The 17,134-nt window shown below is 37.1% G+C and overlaps 1 protein-coding gene across 1 annotated transcript in view; it reads right to left on the bottom strand.

Moving 5' to 3' along the window:
• Positions 1–17,134, bottom strand: part of LOC143850537 (receptor-like cytosolic serine/threonine-protein kinase RBK1) — a 115,294-nt gene that overhangs the window by 278 nt on the left and 97,882 nt on the right. The gene's annotated exons all lie outside the window — the stretch shown is intronic.

Here is a 17,134-nt window from a genome sequence, read left to right as displayed (position 1 = left end):
TATTCAAAAGAACATTTACATTTGGAAAAGTTAACAAAGAATTTGTAAAGACAGGGAAATGATAGTATGAGATGCACTTATGTGAGAGCTCTCATGAGATGCAGCAATTGGAACCACACACATTATTTCAGCACATTCTGAACCATTGATCTTGTGGGCCCACTTCATATCCCAAGACTCAAATCTGATCAAATAATCCTGAAAATTCAATTGGAGGACTTGCACACTGAATTTCAATGGTTGTTCCATGGTGGGGCCCACCAGGTGAACGGTCCAAATCTTTGATGATATCAAATGGATGGTTCCGATCACAACATCTCATGGCAACTCTAGTCCAAGTTGCATCTGACACTATAACTGCCCAAAGAAATGGAAAATCGATATTGGCAATCCTTTTGATAATAACACTCTTTACTTCATCATATACTTTTCTGATTGACGATTAGGGCCCGTTTGATTTGGATTTGGATTTGGAATACAGATTTACAATTCTGTGAATTTGAAATCCAAAATTTTCAAATTTCTAAATTTCTAAATTATTTGTTTGGATGATCTTGTGATGATTTGCAAATCAAATCCAAATTTTTTAATCTTTTGTTTGGCTACTCTTTGGATTTGAATTTTAAATCTCACAAATAAAAATAAAAATATGTCATATTTAATGAGAAATAACAAAATATATCTCATGTAAAATTACCTAATTACCCCTCTCATAAAAAAGACCTAATTACCCCTCATAAAAATGACCTAATCTCATGTAGAATGACCTAATTACCCCTAACATAAAAAATTGCAAGAAATTGTTCTCATAAGAAATGACCAAAATATCCCTGTCTCATGGAAAATGGGCAAAGTGCTCCTCATACAAAATAACCACAATACACATCTAATGAAAAATATCAAAGTGCTCCTCATACAGAACAAGTGAACAACCACACCACATCGAATGCAAACTATAAAAGGAAACAAATGTCATGTGAAATGACTAAAGTGCCCTCTGTCATAGAAAATGAAACATTTGACTAGACCCTCTAATGATAATTTTAACTCTGCCTGAAACTCCTATATGATTAGAGCATATTAAAAGGATGCAGAGGACTACTTGCAATCAGGTGGAGGAAAGGTAAGAGAGTAATCAACTGTTGATTAATAAAACAAAACAAGGGTTTTGAATGCATCCAGAAAGATTATTGGACCAACCCTACTCAGTTTTACTTAGTGAGACCATTAATTTATGAAAACATCCCTCTAAATTAACTGGAATCAAATCTTGTCCTCTAAGCCATGGAAAGGGAAAAAAATCCTAAGAAATGTTTTTCTTGCAATCCAAACAGGGCCTTGGGAAAAGACAAACAAAATGGGTTGGAGTGCTGAGAAAGGAGATGGAAATTTCATTTTCCTAGTACAACCTTACCTTAATCAGCATACAGAGATCATAACTAGAAAAAATTCCAGCAATCCAAACATGGCCTAAAATTAATTTCAGGAAAAAACTGGAAAAATCTCACAGCGATTAGAGCAAGAGAGAGAGAGATCGTTAGGGTTTCTGATGATATCTCAAGCATGAAAAATCCAAAACTGCAAAGATAAATCAGAATAAGAAAATAAAGAGAAAAAGAAACAAATCAAACCTGTTAATCTTCTTCTTCTTTTTCTTCTTCTTTTCAGGAAAAAACTGAAAAAATCACACAACCATTAGAGCAAGAGAGAGAGAGAGAGAGTTAGAGTTTCTGATGATATCTCAAGCATGAAAAATCCGAAACTGCAGAGATAAATCAGAACAAGAAAATAAAGAGAAAAAGAAACAAATCAAACCTGTTAATCTTCTTCTTCTTCTTCTTCTTCTTCTTCTTCCAGAGAGGGAGACACACAAATCGATCGCTAGAGTTTCTGAGATTTTAGAACATGATTTTGTGGATGGGGAAGATGGGGAGCTAGGGTTTTGAGACTTGGAGGAGTTAGGGTTTTTATTTCGAAAACGAGAATAGGTTCGAGAGATAGAGTCTTGAAGATGAGGACCTAGGGTTTTGAAACTTGGAGGAACTAGGGTTTTGAGTCTCGGAGGAGCTAGGGTTTTTTTTTTGGGTAAACGAAGATGTGGTTCGAGAGATGAGAGATAGCGTCACGATGTTGAATTCGGCCCAATTTAGATTTACAAATTTCTAGTTTCAATAGGAATTTATAAATCAATATTTTTACACTAACCTCAAAATTTTGGAATTACCTTGGATTTGGCTCAAATCCAAATTCAGGCAACAAAAAGCCTAGCCAAACGTGAGATTTGCATTTACAATTCCAAATTCATACCCAAATCCAAATTCAAGGGGTATCCAAATGGGCCCTTATAGTTCTTTGGAAATTCTAACACCTTTTCAATAGCTCATTAGAAAATTGTAAAGTATAGAGAGGAATCCCACTATATTGCATCAATACGATATGATTGTCAGTATTCAAGACCAATATCAAGTGTCGGATTCGGTAAACCTCAAAAAGAAATATACATGGATTTGTCAAAACCTTTTAATCAATTCTTAAATTTTATTTTTTTACATAATAAAATGGCTATGACTAGTAATAGTAAGAAAATTTAGTAAGTAAAAATAAATATAATATTTTACTTCTATAAAAAAGACTTGGTATTATTATGGGAAAAAAAGGATTTGTCCTGCCCTAAATGGTGATAATTGCAAAGACTTACTTTTATTATGAATAAATTAAACTCAAAACATGTGATAATTGCAAAGTTTTGGGAGTAGTATTTAGAAGAAAAAAAAGATAAACAATATCTAGAAGTATTGCAAAGAATCATGTAATATTGGAATTGAACACTGATACTCCGTCCATTCAAAAGAATATATGTAATATGTGTTGGAAAATATATAGTGGAGATCGTGGGAAATAGAACCAGAAAGGAGATGCTTCAAGGTGCGATGTCGCCTTCCTTAAGACGATATTCGCCCCCACTAGTAAGTGAGCAAGGGGTACACGAATTTGCCTCTCAGATACAATGAAGCCCGGTGTAATCTACACCAAAATGGTTGTTGACACTTTGCACTAAGCGGAAACAAACCCAAGAACCACATTTGGAAGGAACAAGTATTTGAGATACAAGTTACTGTTTCTGCAGAAAGCAGTATACATGAATCAAACCTAAGAACCACCTTTGGAAGGAAGTTTTCTTTTTGAAGAAAGTATACAGTGGTTTGAAAGGCTTTCAAGAGAGTAATTTGCTTCGGAAATTTGTTTCCAGTTTCTGGCACCCTTTCTGTTTGATCACCCTAACAGAGCACCTAGTATACAGTGGTTTGAGAGGCTTTCAACAGATTAATTTGCTTCTGAAATTTAGTTCCAATTTCCGGCACCCTTTCTGTCTGATTTGCACCCTTACAGAGCACCTAGTATACAGTGGTTTGAAAGGCTTTTAAGAGAGTAATTTGCAGTAATTTGCTTTGAAAATTTGGTTTCTGGCACCCTTTCTATTTGATTTGCACCCTTACAGAGCACCTAGTATACAGTGGTTTGAAAGGCTTTCAAGAGAGTAATTTGCTTCTGAAATTTGGTTTCTAGCACCCTTTCTGTTTGATTTGCACCGTTACAGAGCACCTATTTAGAGCGGGTTTGATTCTGGCCGTTAGATCGTGCTCATCCGCGATTCTACGGTCTAGATCGATCCTGTCCCTGTATAGAGCACCTATTCAGAGTGGGTTCAATTCTGGTTGTTAGATCGTGCCCATCCGCGACTTTACAGTCCAGATCGATCTTGGAGTGACTGTTGGTTTGTGTAAAACCTCCCTCCAACCCCATAGCAGCTAGATTGATCATCCACGGTGTGGGTAGCACCTTTTAGGCTCATGATTGTTGGGAAGATGGGACCCAATCCACCGGCGGGTTCGATTCTGGTCGTTAGATCGCGCCTATCAGTGACTCTACGGTCCAGATCGATCCAGGAGTGACTATTGGTTTATGTAAAACCTTCAACCCCATAACCTCTAGATCGATCATCCACAATGTGGGTCGCACCCTTTGGGCTCATGATTGTTGGGAAGATGGGACGCAATCCAACTGTCATCATCTCACCCGATCACCACTAGCCGTTACACAGGATCTGACGATTCGGATCGCACTCGCCCGAGCTTGCTCCTTGCGATGCGTTGTGCAAAGTGCGCCACTATAGAGCCCTACAGCCCATTGCCCACGCCACGCGTGTGCATTGCACCGACCCGCAGGTCCACCCAATGGCTAAAACCCATTGTGGATTAAAGCAATAGAGAGAAGTGGGAAAAGCTATATAAATCTCTCTTCAACTTTTTTGCCTAACGGATGTGGGACTATCTTTCTAAAGCTACTTCACTCTCTTTCTTAAAAGCAATCGCTTTTACAAAACTAAGGTGCTTTTCTTTGTAAAACAGTTTCAAGAACTATTTAATTTTAAAAATACACTAACAATATGGAGTGTTATTATTAAAACAAGGGAGTGCATATATCATTTTGCAAGGAAATATTAGGGGTGTCAATGGATCCAGACGGTCCGATGGATCGTCCGAATCCGAACGTTAATGAACGGGATCTAAACATATGAATAGGATCTATGGGGGGCATATTTCGGATCATCAAATCTGGGATCCGAAAATTTTTGGATTGTGCATGGGCACGCCACAGATACCCATTGGATAGTCACGATCCGAAATGGTTTACAAAAATACCCTCCAAATTTTGTTAATGCTAACCCTTCTATGAAGGGTATTTTGGTCAAAACCTCTCTTATCACTTAATGAATCGGATGGGAATGTGATTTCACTCATTTCAGTCGTTTCATTTCATACTTTCACGAAGGAAAAGAGGAGGGGTTTTGTTCTTTATGCATCATATTCTTTGATAATAGTTATACATTATATTTGTGTATGTAATTTTGATTAGTTTTATTGTTTACAAGCATTATTATACATATAGATTAAACAGAAATAAATTTTTAATTTAATTGAAGAAAATGCATAAAGACACTAATAGTGGACTACCATTCTATCTTTTTTTTAAAAAATTAATTGTTTACTTAGCTTAGTGGAACATAATACGACACTCCGATGGACTGTCCGAATTAAAATGGATCGTGATCATGATGTGGAAAGTAGGATCAGAAGAACAATCCGACTCCAACCCGACCGATAACGAATTTGAATGGATCGTGACTGTGACATAGGTGGATCCGACCCGAAGTGGATCCGTTGACACCCCTAGGAAATATTGTTAAAAAAGCTCTACAGATGAAATAATACATGAGGTTCATAATCTTTTGTAAGAAATATGTTAGAGGTTCATAGTTATATAGATATATTAGCATTATATGCCATCAAAAGCTAAGTCCAGGTTTCAGAGTTCATGTTACATAATTTTTCATTAAATAGAACTTTCTAAAGTTACCATCATTTTAATTACAGTATTTTACTGTAGTTAAATTCTAGGTGAATCAGTGCACTTATACTATTAACAGGTAAAAACCAACAATTTTATTTTATTTTTTTGAAATCCATAAACATTGCAGATCTGGTCTAAGGATTCAGAACAGATTTAAATCAATTTTCATTAGTAACTTAAATTACCGAATAATTAAATATAGTTGTAGTTTCATCTTTCAAGAAATTTAATTTTATTAAGTATTAAATAGCTATGGAGAAATTTACATTTATAAGGTTTTAAATAACCTGCCCCACTTTTATGTATAGAGTATAGATACACTGAAACTTGGTGTATACACACAACATGCCTATTCATTCAATCCTGTCCACCTCTCAAATGAAAGCAGAGTGATCCTACCAATGGGAATTTTAGGAGACCCAAGAAAGCTATTGATTGGAGATTTAAGAACATTTTTTAATCAAGCCATGATAGGCCAGACTGTTGGTAGTATGGTTATATACCAAGCTTCAGTGTATAGTCCACACATAGCATCAATAAACCTTAGTTTTTTTTAAAAAAAAAATGGATCTACACAAGAATTACCATGGAGAATAGAAGCTAGACTTCCATGTGAGGAGAACTCAAGAACTAAGAACAATCCTCCTTCCAAACCAAAACCAAGTAAACGAGCTGCATTTGGATGATTTATGTGAGCAATTATTCCAAGCTCAGACAGAAAGTCTCCAACTCTCTCATCCTCTATCTTGTCTCTCTTGGTTAGCCTCTTCACTGCCACAAGTTGCCCATTTGGCAGACACCCTTTGTAAACTTCTGCATGGCCACCCTTTCTAATCAACATTTCTGCAAGTTTAGGAGAAAGAACAAATTACTGAAATATTACTTCAATTTAGAGAGAGAGAGAGAGGAGTTTAAACCCATAGTTTTTATTCAAATTAGAACAAAGATTAAGGGCTTCTTGGGTTTCCTTGTATGCGAGCGAAATTGGTTTTTATTTGCAAATAAGATTATTTTAACTTAATCTTAATTGTGAATTGGGGGACATTAAGACCTCTTTTGAAGCCATTAACTATATTATTTCTATAACTACTATAATCATTATTTTCAAAAAAAAAAAATTTAACTTTAGAATCATTTGCATGTAAGATTATATGCAAATAAACCATTTCAAAAAAAAAAAAAGATTATATGCAAATAAACCATTTAAAAAAAAGATTATATGCAAATAAATGGCTAGCTACTGTTTAGTTGTATATTCTGCTTCGTTCGTTGTTTCGTTTTGGCTAGTGGAACTGAACGATTTGTTGTTTCAGCATTTCGTTTGGGAAAAGACGCTACGACAACAGGAAAAAATAATAGTTAAAAAATTAAAAAATATATAAAAATTAAAAAAATGCTAAAAATATAAGAAATTTTTTTTTTCTGAACTAAATATTTAAAAGCACATTTTATTACCTAAAATATTAGACTAATCACAATACGTAAAAACGGCTAAAAAATAAGGGCAAAATTGTACAAACGGAACCACTAGAAGGCATTTGTATTAAAAAAAAAAAAAAGGTATGTGTTTCGTCACCATATTTCGGATGAAACAGAACGAAACAGGCTGTTTCGGCAGAAACAAGCCAAAATGGAACGAAACGCCGAATGAAACAGAATAGAACCCAGTTCTTTTCCCTTGTTTTGGTATGAAGTGAAACAAAATATATATAACTAACACTATTGCCATTCCGCCCAATTCCAATGTTTGGTTCAAAACATGAATAGAATCAAGGGGAAAAAATGACACCTGGGCAAATTTTATGAAGACGAAAGCGAGGATCTGTTTTCCGCAGCAAGAGGTGGTATTCCAATCTGGTCAAAATGAATGGGGGAAATCGGAATAGGATGTCAATTTTGATTCATGATTCCAGCAATCCAAACTTAACCTTAGTTGCCTTTGGATGGCCAGAATCAGGAATCAGAATTGACATCATATAATCCCTATTCTAATTCTCCCTCAAATGGAATAAGAAAAAAAATAAAAATAAAATTTTAATTTAAAAAATTATAATAAAAAAATCCATTTTGACCCCGACAGAATCAGAATAACACCACTTGGGGGTGGGAAATAGATTCAAGCAATTTTCCGCCCTCTAAATCCCCGTGGTGTTAATTCTGCCCTCTGATTCCGCTCTTTTTTTCTTAACCTAATACAAGAATCGGCAGAACTGGAATTGGATCCCAATTCCATCTCCTGATTCCGGGCAACCCAAAGGCACCCTAGACGTTTAAAATAAAGAGCATGTGAACAAAATTGTAGGTGTAATACTAGCTCCACTTTAATCTCTATTACCTTTTTGGTTTTTCCTTTTAAATGAGGAAATGATGCATGCCAAATAGCATTCTTCTTTAAAACTTTTACTTCTTTTAATAAGCAGCTAAATGCTATCACAATGGTCAAAAAGCAAAAAACAACCATTCAAAAAAGTAATTTAAAAAATGAAAAATATTATTATAAAAAGAGTGCATATAAACCTTAAATAATTATGAGGGATTTGCTAGGCAATTCCGCCAAAAGCCATTTCACGGCTGACTTTTGATCAGAGAACAGCCACACGGGTTCACTTTTCAGCAGATTTTGTCCACTTAGTCACGAAATGGCCTAGCAAATCCCTAATTATGAATAAAAGGTTTAGTACTCCATAAGAGTACATCTAAACCCAAGAGATGGGTCCCACCACATCCACAAATGGGAACGCTTGAAGAAAAATTTCAGAATTTCATGTAGTTCTCATAAAATCCTCCAAACTATAAGGTTCCTGTCAAAAAGGACACAAGAAAATTCTATTTCTCTGACCTAAGGGTGCAACACGGGTCGGGTTGCGTCCGGCTGAGGCCAACCCGACCTGACCCCAAGAATCCTTTTTTCCAACCTGAACCCGACCTGACCTGATTTCCTACCCGACAAGGTTCAACCCAACCTGAGGAACCCTTTTTTCCAACCCCAACCCGACCCGACCCGAGTTCAACCCAACCTGAGTTCAACCCAACCCGAATATTTAAGCTTAGAAAAAAAATTCATAAAAAATGTCGGGCTGAACTCAGATCAGGTTGCCGAAACCCTCAACCTAATCCGGGTTGGGAAAACTCAACTCGAACCTAACCACGATCCAAACTCAACCCAACCCAACTTCTTTTTTTTTTTTCTTCGGGTTGAACCCGACCCGAATTGCACCCGTACTCTGACCACGGTTGATTACAAGATCCATAGTGTTCGAACAGTGTGTATAAACTGCGAAATGCCATCTTAAAACTAACTTGTTGCAGTCAGCGATTCACGGCGTTTGAGCCGCTAACTTTAACATCAGTCAAACTAGTTTACCAGAAGATACCGTATGTGAACCCGATTTTCTGGAGGGGTCCACAATTGTTGGCCCACTACATTAATATAATCTTCTCCAACAATTACCCCAGACCTTCATTGAAATAACGAAAAACCCGAGGAATGTGGAGCCATTGGTGTTAACAGTAATATTAAAAAGGGCAATGATAAATTCACCCCCTTCTATCACCCCGTATTTTTCAAAATAGACTGTATAGCCCACACCATAGGATGATCCAAACCGCCCATTTGAAGGGCCACAACGTAAATAGGTTGTGCCCCAAAAATCATTTCCATAGGATGATTCTAACCCTCTGATCTAAAGATGGAATCACATTATGGAAACTTCAATAGATTGGATAGTTGGGATCATCCAATGGAGATGAATTTTGGGGTAGCCTATTTACGTCGTGGCCCTTCAAATGGGCGGTTTGGATCATCATATGGTGTGGGATGTACAGTCTATTGTTGAGAAAATCCGCCTGGCAATCCAATCCGATCGTGCACAAATTAAACAGAAAAGATAAAAGTAATAAACAAGCCACAAGATGAACACCAAGATTTTACGTGGTTCGGCCAAGCCTACTTCACAGGTGAGAAACACGATCTTCCACTATGAGAAAACAATATACAAGGATTACAATGGATTAATCTCAAACCCACAAACCCGCAACCCTTTCCTTGCTTCTCAAACCCAAGACCATACACAAGAGATAACCCGAGAGATAAACCCGAAAAAGAACCCAAGAGAAAACCCCGAGATGAAAAACCTCTTATCCCTTTCTCTTCTCTCTCCTTTGGCAGACGACACACCAAAGACGTCTTGTTTCGCAGCAACCCAAGAGAACAACACTTCTCTTTTTATAGTTTAGTTTTCCTCAAAAGCTAAAAAATTGAAATTTCTATTTTTTCCTTTGCCTTCCCACCCAAGCAACCACCGTGGGTGGGAAATAAGGCAACTTTCCTAACAATCTCCACTTGGTTTATTTCCCAGCACCTGAAGATTTTCTGTTGATGTCGCCATCGGTCCGCTATCGCAGCAAACCACCGTTGGCCTTCCGAAGTACAAGCTACACACCCCGAATCACCTTGGTTCTGACTCATCCTGATTCGATCAACACGGCCAATTCACATGTGTAGTTGCCAACCCGTTGACTCACCTAGTCAACCTTGGAGAGGGATCTCGATCCATCTTGGCCAACACAGGTACCATCATCCTCTCACGCTTGCCATCCTTTCCCTTCAACACCTTAGCCAAGCCCTATTGAACTAGGATGCCCTTCACCCTCATCTTTCATAGGGTGAAACCGCCCTTTCTGTCAAATCTGTTGATGTTGAACTGAGTAGAACTTGATTTTACCGCCATCTCAGAGTACTTTGCACTTCTTGGTGTAGCGCTCCACCTCGAACAAGAATCTTTCTTGGACAATCTTTCTACCCCAAAAAATCGCTCTAACCGCGATCCAACCACAACACCCAGAATCACTCCACCGGCCTCGACGATCGCTCCACCTGAGCTTTGATACCACTTGTTGTGAAAATCCGACGGTCAATCCAATCAGATCGTGCACAAATTAAACGGAAAAGATAAAAGTAATAAACAAGCCACAAGATGAACACCAAGATTTTATGTGGTTCGGCCGAGCCTACTCCACGAGCGAGAAACATAATCTTCCACTATGAGAAAACAATATGCAAGGATTACAATGGATTAATCTCAAACCCACAAACCCGCAACCCTTTCCTTTATCTCCAAACCCAAGACCGGACACAAGAGATAACCCGAGAGATAAACCCGAAAAAGAACTCATGAGAAAACCCCGAGATGAAAAACCTCTTCTCCCTTTCTCTCTCTCTTTCTTCTCTCTCCTTTGGCAAACGACACACCAAAGACGTCTTGTTTCGCCGCAACCCAAGAGAACAACACTTGTCTTTTTATAGTTTAGTTTTCCCCAAAAGCTAAAAATAGAAATTTCTATTTTTGCCTTTGCCTTCCCACCCAAGCAACCACCGCGGGTGGGAAATAAGGCAACTTTCCCAACATCTATTTTGAAAAACAGGGGGTAAGTTCCTTTATAAAGCCTATTTAAAGGTCATTTACATGGCCCATCTACTTTAATCTTCTTCCGAAATGACCCCCAAAAAAAAGTATTTGGAACAAATAGCTGTAAATTGGATTGGGTTCAAAGTGTTCAACCCTAAAAGAACCTAAACTTAGCCTTAGGTCGAGGAAGGTCAACCCTAACCAAAGTCACCTTTAAATCTCTCAACCTTACCTAACCCATCTAACGTGATATTCCAAATCAAGGCCGTGTTCCTTTAAGATTATGATGACCGATTGTGAGTCCAAAGCCAATTGTTGGAAATTTGAGTCCAATATTTGGTTTTGGATTTACAATCGGTTGTTGTAATCTTAAACAAACAGGGCACAAGGAGACCGGTTCGGGCAGGTAGGGTTACCTAAGCCCCAACCCTCGCCGGACCTGAAATTAAATCGGGTGGGCCTTTCCCAACCCTAACACAACACAATCCGGGGAAATGCAAATCCAACCTGAGCCAAAATCAGGTTAAATCCATTGAGTTCGAGTTGAGCCCTGCCGAAGTTGCACCCATTATGTTACAGTAATACAACAAACTCGCCGAGTAGACAATCCTAGCCATCCAATTAATGTGATTTTTGTATCACGGCACATCCATATTAGGGACCACCATATGTGATCACTCAATCATACAACTAAGTTTGAACTAAGTTTCTGCATAAATGATGGCCACTTAAACCATAAAGTTTAGTAGCTATTAATCTAAGACTGCCTCTTTAGTCTTTACTAATTTAGCTTACTTTTGTGTCCTTAATCCATCTATCCTTAGGAATAGCGTTTGAGTTGGAAGGTTTAGATGATTTCCAATAATTTAAGGGCATTATAGTAACTTCACACTAAAAGAAGAGCCATAACCCTCCCCCAGTTTTTGTACCTCCACCCCTAAACTGTTTGAATTTTTTTTTTTGTAAAGAAGGGAAAACAATGGAAAGAACAAAGAACAGAGAAGCAGAGAAAGCTACAAAATTTCACTTACCAGAGCTGAAATTATCAGTAGGAACAGCAAGCTCCTCATAACCAAAACTCCTCCAATTTGTAAACAAACTCACTCCCTTCCAATTTTCTACTTAAATTCCTTCTCGTTCTCATAGATTTCTTCTTGAAAACACTCATCAGATTCTTCCATTGCAAACCGTGAGGCTCCCAATTCAAAGATTCGTTGACAACCAATGATTTATCCTCCGAAGAACTGCTTCTATTACTGCTACTGTTATCAGAATCAACACCAAAAATTGGTATTTCTAAAACACTTCGTGGCGAGATATCTGATATGTGCATGAGGGCCGGCTAAACCCCACAAATATCACGGCTCTATCAATATCATCAGAAATTGAAATATTTTTTTATTCTGTTTCTGGGTTTTTCTGGGTTTTCCCTGTTTCTGCATAAATGATTCAGTTTTAGTCACTTCAATGATAGAAACCCATCAAATACTAATAGAATCGATTTTTTTTTTGCATCAAAACAAGCTTACCTTCTTCAAAAGTCATTGGATTGTTGTGGGTTTTTTAGATTAATCAAATTTGAATCTGTTTTCTAGCAATCTCTGCCACTCTCCTGTTTCTGCATAATCCACAAAAAAAGAAAAAGAAAAGGAAAGAGATTAAGAAATGAAAGGAGGATTGAGAGATGAAGGGAGAAGAAAGGAAAGAATATGTATTTCTTAAACCGCAGTTATTCCAAGAAGAGTGCAAGCAAAAACTAGCAATTGAATGAATCTAATGCTATTTATAACCTTTCAAAAGAGAATAGAATGGCTAATGATATCAGCACTACAATGTTTTGTTAATTACACAAACTCGACTTGGCTTTTCATTATTGTCTTCTGAGACCTTTCTGGGATTTGTAATATCCTTTGACAGCAGTTTAAATAATTGCCCAATAACAATGTTTTTTATGTACACAAGGCTCACTTCATAGGATGATCCAAACCAAACCATTCATTTCATCATTTGTTGGCCACAACATAAATACGTTGTACCTAGGGAATCATCCCTATGATCCTAACCATCCGATATGTAGAGGGAGATCCTAACGGGAGATTAATATGGCCCTATAAAATCTCATACCTATACTGTCTAATAGATTATACATAAATCCTCTGTGTATGTACTTCTGAATTATTTGAAAAATGTTTAATCCGCTTTTGGTTTAAATCGAATGGAGATTGGTGTAATCCATTAACCTTGATCATCGAAATCTGTAATCTGATAGCAAAATCAATTAGATGAGAAGGTTATGACTTAATTTAACTTTTTTCCCTTGAAATTGGGTGTAACATATATGATAAATAAAAAATACGGGCTACCCTAGTGACAGGTCCCACCTTCTCTACAGTGAAGGTGTCCGTTGCTTGAATTCATCAAGTAATCCTAACCGTTGGCTTGGCCTTGAATGCAAATTATCAACAATAATAAATCCCATCTTGGACCCAAAGAACTATTTTTACCATTGATCATGACAACGACTATCCGTCGGGTCTATTTTCTAGAGTATTTAAATGCTGTGTGCACGTGAAATCCTGTATTTCTTCAAATGTACAGTGAGTCCCACTTCATAGGATGATCTAAATCGTTCATTTGTTGGGCCTCAATATAAATACGCTGCAGCTCATAGATCATCTCCAATGGATGACCCGAATCCTTCGGTCTATAGAAAGACTGTACATTATAGAAACATTTATAGATGGGAGGGTTAGGGTCATCCAATGGAGATGATCTATGAGGTATAGCCTATTGACATTGTGGCCCAACAAATGAATGGTTTAGATCATCCTGAAGTAGATCCTGCTGTACATTTTGAATAATACTGGACTTCACGGGCCCTCACCATATAAAATCTCCTATTTTCTAACTTGCTATTAAAGACAGTTCCGATTCACAAAACATATTAACAGCCAATAAGAATACTGCTTGATAAAGGAATGCCATGTCAAAACAAGGGAGTGTGGGTATTAGTTTCCATTTTTAATTTTCAAAGGTAATCCTTATCCTAATACTATTCTGAATTCTCACTTCCTAAATAGTTTGCTTCTCAATTTCAAAACTCCTCCACATTATAATGGATACCCCAAGTTGACTCTCTTTTATCTTGTCCGTGTTCTTGTCCAAGTCTGCATTTTTTCCTACAACACCAATCAAAACTCCTTTGATTCTCCCGAGTTATGACTCACCAGAAAACTCAATTGCGTCAACTAAGTACTCAACCGTGTCGTGCCGAATCGACTAGCATTTGCTTTGGCCGCATTATGACCTGCATTATGCATTTTGATACACCAGATTCCATATAACTACTCATGCCTCTCAATTTTTATCAACCCCCCTTATTTTGATACCTTCTACCTTTGTTCATAAACCTTAGCTGATTTAAAATTCTAAATAAAGTGAGGAATTGGACGGTTCCAAAGACAAGGGCCAGGGTGGAAATATCAAAATCTTTTTGAATGATGTGATGGAAATATCAAATGACTAGCAATATTACCAAAATCTTAGGAACCCTAAGCAAAGGTGTTGAATAAAAAAAAAAAAACATTGCCAAAATCTTAGGAACCCTAAACAGAAGTGTCGTATAAAAAGAGTGAATAGAGAGTGGGTGAACTAAACCGGTTATGCAGTTCCAATCCAACCGACCTCACCATGTTCTTGCATCAGTTGTCAAAACAAGTGAATCCAATTATGTAATCCCAAGCACCCATCAAAAAGTACTGATTTCAATTAGAAAAACCATAACTAGGGTTAGGATTTTGGTCTTCCTGACTTTTATGGTGGAAGAATGAGGATTGGTTGGAAAGGGAAATGATATCACCACTACCGTATTTTGATGATCGCACTCCTCACTTTATTAAAAAAATACGGTACGGCCCACACCATAGGATAATCCAAACTGTCCAGTAGATGGGCCACAGCCTAAATAGGTTGTGCCCCAAAAATCATTTCCATAGGTTGATCCTAACCCTCCGATCTATAGAGGGTTAGGATCAACCCTCTAATATTTAGTCCCTCTACAGATCGGAGGGTTTGGATCAACCTATGGAAATGATTTTTGGGGCACAACTTACTTAGGTTGTGGTCCATCTAATAGACGGTTTGATCATCCTATGGTCAGGGTGTGGGCCATACCGTACTTTTTAATAAAGTGAGGTGTGCGATCATCAAAATATGATAGTGGTGATATCATTTCCCGTGGGAAAATGCCCTAATTCATATTCCATGAGAAGCCTTAATATGAGGAGAAGCTGGGAAGCATAATTTGGCCCCGCCGCCCACGTTACATTAATATGATTTAGACCATTCATTTTTATCACCCTAGTTATGAAATCTAAGCCTTTCATTTTGTCAACCTCCCCATGAACAGAAAATTTAATTTATCTGGTGAAGGATTTGGATGCTGAAATCAAGTGGTAAATACAAGGACGCTCCCAATAGACCATAGTGGGTCTACCTGGGATTGATCGGCACCATTATTTGCTTTGGATACCCTATGACCCAAAAACCAAACCAAAAAAATGGAATCCTAATTTAAAATAACATTTATTTCTTATTAGGATGGAATCCATACGAGAGCCTACCCAAGGATTAAGTGGGCAGTTCAGATCAATCAAAAGTGGGATAAACTACCATGAAAGAAAGGGATCGCATTCATGAAAATTTGATAATAAATTTTCACCTGGGTTTCTCTTATTTGGTTTATTTAGTCCAATTTGGTAATTAGAATTTTCTAGGCAGAGCAAACTCTGTGTAGCTCTAAATATGTATATATTTCACGTGTGCTTAAGGAAGTTAAACTGAAAGCTCCCTAAACGTCTTCTTTATAACAAAAATAATGGTGGTCTTTTCACTTCATTTTTTTAAAAATATTATTTATTTTTCTCTGTTATATATTTCACCTAGGTTTATTTAGCCCAATTTGGTAATTAGAATTTTCTAGCCAAACTCTGTGTAGCTCTAAATATGTATATATTTCCCGCGTGCTTAAGGAAGTTAAACTGAAAGCTCCCTAAACATCTTCTTTCTAACAAAAATAATGGTGGTCTTTTCACTTCATTTTTTAAAAATATTATTTATTTTTCTCTGTTATATATTTCGGGGCTTCGTATACTCTTAATGAGATAGATTGGCTTGCTGTTGGGGGTTGTCGTTGGGAGGAAGAAGAGGAGCTAGGGTTTTTCGAGAAAGAGGAGAGCTGTGACTTTTTTTATCATTCTTTTTCTCACTCCCGAGGCTTGATGAGGAGTTTCTTGTAAGGGGTGCAACTCGGGTCGGCTCCGGTTGATAGAAAAATAATAATTAATATCAAAGCTATACTAGCATTCCTCAATGATAGAAAAATGGATAAAAAAAGATTAGCATGCATACCATATCTACCTACCAGATGCACGAATACCTACCACTCACATATTAAAAAAGACAAGAACACAATCATAAAATAGATGCATGTGTGTGAATCCTATTCTAACACTCTTAGTTACATCAATGTTTGAGGTAATTACAGAAATAAAAAAATGAAACTCAACAAATAAATTTTAATCTGCCTTCTAAAGAACATGGGTCTGTGACATCTTTTTTAGTTCCATTCTGTGCAAAATGACATGTTTGTTACAAATGACATGACATCTGGCTTTTAAAAGATGACATGTTTATCACACATGGAGAAATAATCATCCCACATTTAGTCTATTATTGCACTGCGTGGTACCTGACATTTATTCCATCAAAGTAGCTTATGTTTACCATGCAGTAAGAAGTCACTGTCCATGAAGCATTTCATCTTTGAGTTTAGGTATACAAACCTTGAAATCTTAATGGAAAGAATGTTTTCCTTTATTTTGGTTATTTGATTTCTGATCTATATGTTGAATTTTAAAGCGTATTTTTTGGGTAGCTTTTATTTTATTTTTATTTTGAGAGATGTAGCGAGGACAAACTTGTATTTTTATGTCCATGGGCATGTTGGTCATTTTTCTCTAGCTTGCACATGTGTGAGCCACACATGTTTGCTCCATCTTTTCCCATTACCCGCCTATTTCAAATTCAAACTCCACTTGAAACTCTAAACCCACCACTTCCCTAAGCATTAAAGTCTACACTTTCCCATACCCACTATCACTTTCCAATGTCATTGCTTCTCTACTTTCCTTTTGACTAAGCCTATTTCATAACTCCATTTTGTAGATATTCTCCACTATCTAGCTAGCCCTCCATTGAAGCTCTCGTGTAGTCCTCCATTGAACTTCTCTTGTGTAGACCTTCAACGAAGCTTT

Source organism: Tasmannia lanceolata, unplaced genomic scaffold, assembly GCF_043159265.1.
Source record: "Tasmannia lanceolata isolate RefF3 unplaced genomic scaffold, GAP_Taslan_0.1 ptg000018l, whole genome shotgun sequence".
Classification (NCBI taxonomy): domain Eukaryota; kingdom Viridiplantae; phylum Streptophyta; class Magnoliopsida; order Canellales; family Winteraceae; genus Tasmannia; species Tasmannia lanceolata.
The sequence above is the reverse complement of the archived record's forward strand: the minus strand, read 5'-3'. Positions and strand labels throughout refer to the sequence as shown.